Source organism: Tasmannia lanceolata, unplaced genomic scaffold (assembly GCF_043159265.1).
Source record: "Tasmannia lanceolata isolate RefF3 unplaced genomic scaffold, GAP_Taslan_0.1 ptg000025l, whole genome shotgun sequence".
Taxonomy (NCBI): domain Eukaryota; kingdom Viridiplantae; phylum Streptophyta; class Magnoliopsida; order Canellales; family Winteraceae; genus Tasmannia; species Tasmannia lanceolata.
In genome coordinates, this window is record NW_027518702.1 from 4,505,661 (window position 1) to 4,517,899 (window position 12,239).

Genomic DNA, 12,239 nt, shown 5'->3' on the forward strand with positions numbered 1-12,239 from the left:
AATATAGACCAGAGGCGGTGGCCCAGGGATGAAAAGGCAGTAACTACAGTAATGTGGAGTTTTCTACTGTTAAAATTTTTTATGAAGAAACAAACGCAATACAACTCAAACACACCCATGCAATCCACACAAAGCTGTACAAACACCAACATACATAGAAGGCAGTAAAGCAACAACTGGTTTGCATTAAAACCTTCCAATCTAAATACATCTACCTACTATTAATCCCACCAAAACAAACTATCTCACAACATATAAATATCTTAACCTCCATCTTCAAAAAATCATATTCCCGCCAATAACTTAACCACCCTAATGCAATATTCTCAAGCCACCAAAAAATCGAATTCCAGCAGCAGCTCCGGCGCCGGACGTCCACCTCCGGGGCGCCACCCTTTCTACCGGGGAGTAAGGCGTCGGAGCTCCGGCAAATGGGTGTCGGAAATCCGTGAGCCGAAGAAGCCGAAACGAATTTGGCTCGGCTCGTTCCCCTTGCCGGAGATGGCGGCCGTGGCTTACGATGTGGCCGCATTAGCCGTCAAAGGGCGTGAAGCCGAGCTGAATTTCCCCGGCTCGGCTTCCGAGCTTCCGGTCCCGGCTTCTAAGTCCCCACGTGACATCCAAGCGGCCGCAGCTGCCGCCGCAGCTTCTTTTTCGATGTTTAAAGGTGCAGAGAATAATTCAATAGTCTCCGATGAACAACCACCGCCTTTTTCGAATGAGTTTATGGATGAAGAAGTTATCTTTGATATGCCCAATCTTCTTAGAAATATGGCTGAGGGAATGTTGGTTAGCCCTCCTCGTCTCGATGACACCGGAGATGAATTCGCAGGTGAAAATTCCGGCGATCAGAATCTGTGGAATTATCCCTAATTAGGAGTAGCCATGAATTATCCCAAGTTAAGTTGTTTGGATTTCACGGATGATGCTTAGATCAAAGCCAAAAGCCAAAACCCATGAGAAGTTGATCAGTCTTGGTGTTTTGCATATAGGAATGTGTGGGACTTTGTTCTGTATATATAGTGTTTGGTATCTCCATTTCAGCTTCAGTTGCACCCTCTATCTGTTGATAATCTAATAAGATTCATGAAATTAATCTTCACATTATCATCCAATCAGTAGATAAAGAGTCATACATCAATACCCATTAAAAAACATCTTGAGATTACTTTGAAGGCAAGTTGTAGTCATTGCACCACTGACCCATTTCTTGGATTCATCTTGGAATGCTGCAAGAGGGGAAATAACCCATATGAGAAATATTAAGTATTTTGTTTTACTTCGTTTCCCTCTGGATCAACAATGCAAAGAGACAAAAAGGAAGCCTTTTTATCATGAAAATTGTGGAATTTATCTGTAGCTTTAACTCATCACCCACAAGCCATGAGATCATATTAATATGTGAATTATCACAATTTTATGACTTCTACTGTCATTTTAATCTGGAAGTATGAGCTGTGAATTATTTTTATGACCCTGAATCTCCCCACCCAATTGCCATTAAGGGGACATATAAATTTGAAGTACAACGCAGATCAAGAACCACTTGGAATGCCACCAAATTTAGCCCCCATATTTGCATATAAGAATATTTTAATTTGATCCTATCAACAAATGGGGCACTAAGGTCTCTTTGGAAGCTATTAAACAGTTCATATTCAAATTACGGATGCAGGCCAAAATGCGGCCGAAGCAAATCCTAGTCAACTTGACATGTCGCATTCGAATACTCAGTTGACACGGGCTCAGATAAGAACATGGTCAAGGTTAAAGGGAGTCGACTCAGATGAGTAGATGAGGACCATATCATTTGTAAAACTCTCATAACCATTATTTGCTAATAATCATAATTAGCTTCAAAACCATTTGTAAACAAGATTATATGCAAATAATTTTCAGACGTATCCAAAGAGGTCTTAATTCTCTAATCTGAAATTGTAAAATGACCAAACGAATAGGAGTGGGACGGGATCGATGTATCTGTCCACAACCCACAAATTTTAGATTGATTTGAACCCATGTTTCGCAAATTCAGGATTTCTCTTTTTCCTCTAAGACTAAGAAAAATTATAAGTAAATATAAATAAATAAATGAGGATACAATGAATTGCACGTTTGAGATTGTTCATTAGCAACAAATCCCAGATCGAGTTGCACCTTCATGGCCTTGATTTCATCTAACACAAAGAGAACTGTAAAATCTGATGCAGGAAACACCCATGAAACACTTCAAATCAAATGCTAGAAACTTGAATTGTTGACCCAGTGAAGAAGGAATTGAAGGGGGAGAGAATTAAAATTGTGAGAGTTTTAGTTTAGTTCTCTATAGCTGCCTTAGATAAAAAGGAGAAGGGAAAACAAAGTTTCAAAAGGTTGGTGAAGAATTACAATCTATGGTTGGAGTTTAGTCAATTAGAATTATGAAGATGTTGACAGTTAGTTTTTTCCTAACCATGATAAAATCATATATTGTTTTCATTTTTACAGTTTTTTATATGATGCATACAGATACCTGGCCATATTTTTCAAAAAGTATAGTGGGGGCCACCTTTTTCGAAGATCTAAACCGTTCATTTTGATCGATACGACTTAGATTGGCTGGGTCCCGAAAATCATCATCAAAGGATAATCCTGATCCTCCGATCTCTACAGCATCTATAATGTGCCGTCATATGGATCGAAGTGTTAGGTTCATGTTTTTGTGATCAGTTTTTTCGGTTGAATCTATTTATATTGAGGCCATCCAAAGGAGTGGCTCCACTATAAAAAAAAATTTAAGAAAAAAAAAAAGCAAGTACCTGTGTGGAGATCACATATATAAAACTTATTTACATATATGGCTTGTATTAACTAGTAATAAACAATGTGGTTAAGGAGGAAAGCTTCCTACCACCCGGACCCAGCCATTGTAATTCTTTAGGATGACAAAGCAACACGTGGCATTATGTTATTGGGCAACTTGCACATTTTAGCCCATAAATGTCAATGGTGTGCTCTCACTTTCCACTCAACAACATAAATGGAAGATTGAGTAACAAAAAAAAAATGGAATTCCTTGCACAATTGTTTTGTTGGCCTTGAATTCAAGTGGTATGGCCAAGCTCCCCAATCAAGATTCTTATCTTTGGCTAGTAGGTTTTTCTTCTGGATGAAGCTTGAATTAGCAAAAACATGGTACTCTACACGGGCCAAGACTCTAGCATTCAAGCTTTTGCAACTATATTTTGAAGCAACTATATTATGGAGCATGGATTTAAGTATTATTAAGGTTAGGGTCACTGCTGTTACACATTGTTGGAGGGGATGAAAAAATTTCCAAGGAAAATAATTCTAGGGCCGTGTTGGTTTTCAATTTTCGAACTTGGAAATTTTAGAACTTGGAAATTTATTTTGGGCAATGATAAATTCGCACCACGAGTGGGATAATTCGCACCCCTGTAACATACCTCCTTTAAAGGGGTGTGAATTTATCATCGCCTTTTTTTTTCATAGTAAATGAGTTATCAAGTGCTGGAAAATTCATTTTTCATTGATAAAATTTCCAATAAAAATTCTCCATGCATCCAAACTGCCCCTTAGAATTGCTCCTAGAAATAGGGGTGCAACTTGGGTCGGGCTCAACCCGAACCTTACGGGTTCAATCCGATTTTGGCTCGGGTCGGGTTGCCATTTTCTCGGGTTGGGTTGAGTTAGGGTTGGGAAAAGCCAACCCGATTTAAATTCAGGTTGGGTTAGGGTTTAGGCCTTGGCAACTCGACCCGACCTCCGTCATCTAATTTTATCATTATTTTCTCAAGATTATGTTTTTCTTTCTTGTACTTTTTCTGTTTGGTCGTAGATGAACCCGATCCCAACCCGACTCATCCCGAACCCAACCCAACCTAATTTGGAGGCGGGTTGGGTTAGGGTTGACCATCCTCAACCCGAGGCTTGGGTTGGGTCATATTAGGGCTGAGGGAATGCTATCCCGGGTTGGGTTACTATTGGGGGTAAGTTCGATATATACAGTACCGACCAAAAGACCACCTCACAAAACACATTCGACATAAGCCCATGAAAGGAGACCATCGGAACCAACCTCACCCCGAAACCACACCACACATGCAACGGATGCATCCAGAATCATCGATACCGACACTCCAAAAGAATAGAGCACAACCGCGAAAATCCCGCAAGTGAGCATGGAATCCGGCTGACTGTTACAAGAAACCCGTTGTCCACGTCAGAGAGATGAATCAAAGGTTCCCGCCAGGACCGTCACCCAATCCGCTACACGTGGGGGGAATTAAGGACATGACTGGCGTCATGGGCATCATGGGTCTCCTCCCCTATAAAAGGGCATCCACACACTCAAACTGGGCATCCAATTGATTCCCCCATCTTGCTGTTAATTTGTTCTGGTTCCCACACTTTCCCTTCGTCCTCTTTGTCTATGTTGCCCATCTCTGACTTGAGTGTTGAAGTGGCCGCCAGGAGCCACAACTCCGGGCCCGCTGACGCTTTGTTTGTGAGCGCAGGATCACAAGTTCTACCAAACTAGTACGAGCAGCTGGATTTTGGGCACCATCAGTTACCTAGAAATACCTACGACAAAATAAGCATATAGTGGAGGAAACAATTTTGTGGATTTTTCAGCTGCAGAGAATGTAAAGAAGGAAAGAAACGGGAGGAACGTGGTCGGAAAATCTGACCCACGACACTGTTTCTAAAAATACAGCATAAATGGTGGTGAAGAATCAGATTTTCCTAAGCTAAACAAAATCTCCCCAGAGAGATCTAACTCCGTAGAAGTCCCCACGGGTGATTGCACACATCCTTAGGGTCCAAGGAAAATAATTCTAGGGCCGTGTTGGTTTTCAATTTTCGAACTTGGAAATTTTAGAACTTGGAAATTTATTTTGGGCAATGATAAATTCGCACCACGAGTGGGACAATTCGCACCCCTGTAACATACCTCCTTTACAGGGGTGCGAATTTATCATCGCCTTTTTTTTTTCATAGTAAATGAGTTATCAAGTGCTGGAAAATTCATTTTTCATTGATAAAATTTCCAATAAAAATTCTCCATGCATCCAAACTGCCCCTTAGAATTGCTCCTAGAAATAGGGGTGCAACTTGGGTCGGGCTCAACCCGAACCTTACGGGTTCAATCCGATTTTGGCTCGGGTCGGGTTGCCATTTTCTCGGGTTGGGTTGAGTTAGGGTTGGGAAAAGCCAACCCGATTTAAATTCAGGTTGGGTTAGGGTTTAGGCCTTGGCAACTCGACCCGACCTCCGTCATCTAATTTTATCATTATTTTCTCAAGATTATGTTTTTCTTTCTTGTATTTTTTCTGTTTGGTCGTAGATGAACCCGATCCCAACCCGACTCATCCCGAACCCAACCCAACCTAATTTGAAGGCGGGTTGGGTTAGGGTTGACCATCCTCAACCCGAGGCTTGGGTTGGGTCATATTAGGGCTGAGGGAATGCTATCCCGGGTTGGGTTACTATTGGGGGTAAGTTCGATATATACAGTACCGACCAAAAGACCACCTCACAAAACACATTCGACATAAGCCCATGAAAGGAGACCATCGGAACCAACCTCACCCCGAAACCACACCACACATGCAACGGATGCATCCAGAATCATCGATACCGACACTCCAAAAGAATAGAGCACAACCGCGAAAATCCCGCAAGTGAGCATGGAATCCGGCTGACTGTTACAAGAAACCCGTCGTCCACGTCAGAGAGAGGAATCAAAGGTTCCCGCCAGGACCGTCACCCAATCCGCTACACGTGGGGGGAATTAAGGACATGACTGGCGTCATGGGCATCATGGGTCTCCTCCCCTATAAAAGGGCATCCACACACTCAAACTGGGCATCCAATTGATTCCCCCATCTTGCTGTTAATTTGTTCTGGTTCCCACACTTTCCCTTCGTCCTCTTTGTCTATGTTGCCCATCTCTGACTTGAGTGTTGAAGTGGCCGCCAGGAGCCACAACTCCGGGCCCGCTGACGCTTTGTTTGTGAGTGCAGGATCACAAGTTCTACCAAACTAGTACGAGCAGCTGGATTTTGGGCACCATCAGTTACCTAGAAATACCTACGACAAAATAAGCATATAGTGGAGGAAACAATTTTGTGGATTTTCAGCTGCAGAGAATGTAAAGAAGGAAAGAAACGGGAGGAACGTGGTCGGAAAATCTGGCCCACGACACTGTTTCTAAAAATACAGCATAAATGGTGGTGAAGAATCAGATATTTCTAAGCTAAACAAAATCTCCCCAGAGAGATCTAACTCCGTAGAAATCCCCACGGGTGATTGCACACATCCTTAGGGTCTATGGGCGGAGCCACATATAGCATGAGGAACCCCCCCCCCCCCCCCTCGCACTCAATGACTTGCAATAGCCATTATATATGCAAATACATATGGATTTTACCGGAGTTCAGGAACGCCGCTAAAAAAGAGAATTCATTTACCGGCCTTCGTGAACGCCGGTAATAGTAAGCGGCCCCCCAAGTGTAAATTCCTGGCTCCGCCCCTACTTAGGGAATAGTCCCGTCCTAAAAATTGGGGTGGTGATACCCTATGTCACCAAAAGAAAGAAAAAATGAAAGCCTTGCCGAACAAGCCCAACATGGCAGTTCTAATCCAAGCAAAATCTCTGCCAAAGCCGGGATTTCGGGCAACCAAATAGAGCCTAAACCTTTTGCACAAGAAACCGATGTTGCGTTTTAGTAATGTAAGACCTCGTCACTCTACCAGCTAGACTTCTATTACAAGTCATTATTTTATCCACGTGGCATCATGAGAGCCAAAATTAGAGATCATCCATGTATTTTATGAGGTAGAATACAAAAGTTTGTTTATTCTATAAAATGCATTAGTTGTATTGGCATGCAAGTAGGGACAAATTAGTAATTTCATGTATGCGAGGGGTTACGAATTCAAGTGTACCAAACTCATACTAATTAATCACATTTGCTAGGTTATGATAGATAGCCTCCAAAGAGATGTATATATAATTTAGGGGTGTAAACGAGCTCGGCTCGGGCTCGAACCAGGCTCAGGCTCGGGCTCGGCTCGGCTCGGTCAGGCTCGGCCAGGCTCGCGAGCCTTACCGAGCTCGGGTTATATTATGTTCACACCCCTCATCTTCCCTGGACAGCCCTACTAGTGTAATTTGACTACTTTTTTTACACTATGGGGGGTGGTCCTAGTAACAAATGGGATTCCAAAAATGAAGTGACATATTTTGCCCCCCCTCCTTTCACTCCCTGGACAACCCTTTTAATGTATAAATTAATATATAATATATATATTTAAATATATTAAATTCTTAACGAGCCGAGCCGAGCCGAGCCTGGCCTAAATTAGGCTTGGCTCGTTAAGCTTAATGAGCCTGGTGAGCTGGCTCGGCTCGGCTCGGCTCGTTAAGGATTCGAGCCGAGCCTCCGAGCTCGAGCGAGCCTCCTAGCCCGAGCCAAAATTGACACCCTTAATATACATTAATGTAAGGGCAAATTAGTAAATTAGGAGTGATGAGGTGGAGATGCAGCCATTTTAGGAAAAGACAAATAAGAAGGGGTGGAAATATCATTTCCCTTTGGGTGTATGAAATACTTTTTGTCGTGTGTTGAGCCCACCACATCGGTTCCGTCCATCATATGGGCCACCACCAAAGAATACAGATGTACGATCCAATTTCTTGTTGAAAATTCTCCAATTTGATCGAAGAATTAGGATCATCCATCTGGCATGAGATCAAGACATCTAGTATAATCTAGCGGTGGCCCACAGGATAAATGGTTCAGATCACTCTAAACAATCATGTATAGAAGAGTATCAGTTGCTCGAGTGGCTACATAAAAGGGAAGGATCCAATGAAGGAGCTTAATTTTGAGAAAGGGGCTGTATTTACCAAAACAAGGGCAGTAAATATGAGTCCTTATTTTAATTCCCGATTTACCCTTTTTGTCGCTTCCTAACAATCTTGGTCGGCACTTTGTATTCGCCGCGTGTACGCCACGTGTCGGTGCGTGGCGGTTTGAACTTGGTGCTGAAGAAAAGGCAGAACGGAACTTTTGTGAGATGGTAATATTGGCACTACTTAGTTTTGATAATGGAACTAACTCACGTTGCCTTTTATTAATAAAGTAGCCGTGATGACATCAGATGGTTGTAGAATGACGAATCCAACTTCTTACTATTCCTAAAATGCCCTTACAAGTTTAAATACTTGCACCCATTTTTTTCGTCTGACATCTCTTTGGGCTAACTTGATAAGAAATTGAGGAATGCTAAACTCAAGGGTACCCTTGCAAGGTGGGCTAAAAGGGCGTCCCATTGGCTATATGGGATGAGAAGGGTACATACAACATTTTCTCTAAGTTTAAATGTGGACTATTTTTTTTGACGGATTTGCTAGTGTCCATCACAGAAGGCATCTCGCGGATAGCCTTTTGAATGTGAGAGCAGCCACCTCATGAATGAAGACAAAATATGCTGAAAAGTGAGCCTTGGTAGTTACTTTCACATGCAACAGTCCATCCGTGAAATGCCTTCTGCGATGGACGCTAGCAAATCCCTCTTTTTTTAATTTTGGTAAGAAAAAAACACTTTTAAAAAAAAATATTTAATGACAAACTATAATAATTAGAATTTTTAAAATATTATTTTAATAAAAATACTAACATATTTTGTTGTGCATATGTCTTGTATTCGGGCAATAATTCATCTTCTTAACTGACTAATGTGCATGACACACGCAAGTCGAGCTGGTCGTGTAGGGGTGGCAGCACCCTTGCTACAGTTTTCGGATGCCTGAAAAAAAAAAAAATTATTTTCAATTTTCCGTTTAAGAATTTCCTTAAATTTTTTGACCTAGGGGTAATAATATATGTATATAAGCCACATAATAGGGTTACAGAGTGTGAGCTAGGTTAATTTCTGCATTTCTTCGCCGAGTGGAAAGGAAAGAGCGAAGTTGTGTAACCCTAATTGAAATAATGAAATTCTCTTCTCTCGTACGAACTTCGTAAATCTTGTGTTTCTGCTTTGTGTATCTGTATTTCTTACATCTGATCTCTAGATTATTTACCGAGCTCTTGTGGACAGATGCAATATAGCATCATAGAAGAATCATGCTAGTGACCGGCTGTCTGTCAAAAAAATGAATCCAAAATCTAATATAGATTATGAATATGTTCTCGAGAGGCCGGTGGCCCATATTTGGCTAGTCGGACTCTCCTCCGAGTCCTAGGCGTGCAACTTGGGTCGGGTCGGGTTGAGCTTTTGAAATCGACCCTAACTCAACTCTATTTTAGGGTAAAGGCTCAACTCAAAATTCCAAAAATAGAAATGAGTTCCACCCTTACCTCCCATATTATAGGCCAGACAGAGAAATAGAATTTCAGGTCAGTGTTCATTGCATTTGGACGCATATAATAGTTTTGAGAGGAATTCTAAACTATGGGGGACCCTTGCATAAATAAGATGAAAGGGCGCCCCCATCGGTTGAAAGTCAACCAATGGGGGCGCACTTAAGTTTAGCATTTCACCGACTTTTAATGGTTGTGGTATTTATATGAAAGTTAATCCAAGGAAGGTATTTTTATCATTTTTGACATTATTCTGTTTTCTAAGAGGAAACCAACAGCATCTTACCTTGAAAAAAAGAAATAAATCAAATAGAGTGATTTGAACGTCCAAAAGCATGAGTTAATCATATGGTCTGCAATTGTCTATGTAAACGAATAAAATTACTAGTTTACTCTTTTTTCATAAGAGAGATGAATTAGCTAAACTACTAAATTCCTCAGCTTTTACTGTCAAGTACCGTGCGAGCGGTACTGCTTGTTGGATCAAATATCAAGGGTGGGAATTGATGAGAAGTTCATAGAAATAGGAAACAAAAAACTCTGCTCAAAACAGGATCAATATTTTCCGGATTTTTTGCAACTTCCCATCATGGAGAAAGTTGTTTCTTCCGGGATCTTGTTTCTTGATTTTTCAAGGACTTCACACTTGAAGATGCTCGATTTATCATGAAAATAAAGTCCTTGCAGACCAACGTGCAGGAAAGTTTTCCTCACTTTTGAGAGTTTAGAGTAAAGGTGGTAAAATCAACCAAACCGAACCGAAACCAAACTAAAAATTCGGTTTTGGTAAATTTTGGTTCGATTTCGCTCAGGTAGAACAAAACTGATGATTGGTTCAGTTCGGGTTCGGTTTCGGTTTCGGTTTGGTTTCGGTTCGGTTTGGTTTGGACAATGATAAATGCGCCCTTTTTTTCATAGGAAAATGATAAATGTGCCCATTTTCATCGGTTCCGTTTCGGTTTGGAGGTAAGCTTGTGCGGTTCGGTTTCGGGGTCAAACCGAACCGTTGCCACCCAAGTTTAGAGGCTAATTTTGTAATTTCATTTAATATCGGCAATAGGCGTTACGAAACACGTGATGACAAGAGCTTGCAAACGTACCGTGGAATCTTTCCAGTTTTGTAAAACGATTTTGGGTCAAAACGTGTCATCTAAAAACCGATCTTTCATAGACACGTGTCGGTGTGATTGACGGTCAGTTTGAATATAACCCGCTAGATTCTCGGATTTGCCTGTTGAAACGTACTTCCAAAATAGCCCTTAAACTTGATCTTAATAACGAAAACTAACCCATCTTGTTAATTTCGTCAAACTCTAGAATTTCATCTTTTTGAGACCAAAAGCATGAGAAAAAAAGTGGGACATGAAAAGTAAGGGTGCAGCTTTGGTCGGGTTTAGAAATCATGGGTCTTGGGTTGGGACAGGTTTTAGGTTGAAAATCTACCCATTGGGTTGGGTTGAGTTGGGTTGGGTCTGTGTTTAAAGTAAAAAAATCCGAAACCCAAAACTTGACCCAACTCATATAGGTGTACTAATGACTTTCTTAAATATATCTTGAATAATCTAACAAATTATTTTCTCATATATTGATATAATTGTTTTCGTTGAGATGTTCATGTTTGTCATTTGAAAAATTAATTTCCGTTTTTTAAATTTATAAACTTGATGGTATAAATTTAGAGAAATTTGGTATGAACATTTGTTGTTTCCTACTTGAAATTAGTCACAATCCAACGCTAAAAACTAAAAGCCTGTCCCCAGAAAGTAGGGTCAGGTTTATGATTCTTGTGTTTTCCCGTAAAAAATTAGACCTAACAAGACCTAAGATAGAATTTTGGTATGCAAATTTGTTGTTTCCTACTTCAAATTAGTCACAATTCAATGCTAAAAAATAAAAGCCCGACCCCAGAAACTATCTCAAGTAGGGTCATGTTTATGAATCTTGTGTTTTCCTGTAAAAAATTAGACCCGGCCCAACCCAAGATAATTTCTCAAGTAGGTTAGGGTTTTGGAAAACCCAACTTGCCCAACCCAAGTTGCAACCCTAATGAAAAGCCAAATCTAGGGCTCATATTTTTCCTTGGGGGTGCAACTCGGGTCATGCAGGTCAGGTTTTCCAAAACCCTACCCTACCCGAGAATTATCTCGGGACGGGTTGGGTCTAATTTTTTAGAGAAAAACCTGAGATTCGTAAACCCAACTCTACCCAAGATAGTTTCTCTGTTTGGGTCGGGTTTTCATTTTTGTTTAGCTTAAGATAATGACTAATTTTTTTTAAAGATTGTAGGAAAAAAACAAACAAATCTTCACCAAAAATCTCTAAATTTATGTCATCAAGTGTATAAATTTAAGGACACTATATTTTCACATAACAGACCTGATCACCTTAATGAAAACAATGTTATCAATATATTGGAAAACAATTTTATCAATTTATTGGAAAATAATTATCTATGTTATTCAGGAGATATTTAAGAAAGTCACAGTACACCCATATGAGTCAGGTTAGGTTTCGGGTTTTTGTTCTTTAAACTCGGCCCTGCCCTAGACCCATGATTTCTAAACCCAACACGTTATTTTCAGATTGGGTCGGGTTGATGCAGTCGGGTAAAACCTGACCCAAGTTGCAACCCTAATCCGAACTTACGCGATGCGAGTTCATCCGTAGGGAATAGTCCCACCCGAAAAATTGGGGTGGGGATACCCTATGTCTCAAAAAAAAAAAAAAAGGTAGAAGGGTGTATCTCTACAACAGAAGGTTATGATAGTAAACAGCCACCTCTAAAAATGGGCAACTAGACTCTGAACTCTCAGGGGCAATTTCATCATTTCACTATGTCAGCTAGCTACAGGTGAAGTCTCTCTG

The 12,239-nt window shown here is 40.8% G+C and overlaps 1 pseudogene; it reads left to right on the forward strand.

Annotated features, from left to right (window-relative positions):
- The first annotated feature begins 315 nt into the window (after positions 1–315).
- Positions 316–956, forward strand: LOC143857958 (ethylene-responsive transcription factor ERF024 pseudogene; annotated as a pseudogene).
- Positions 957–12,239: the final 11,283 nt, after the last annotated feature.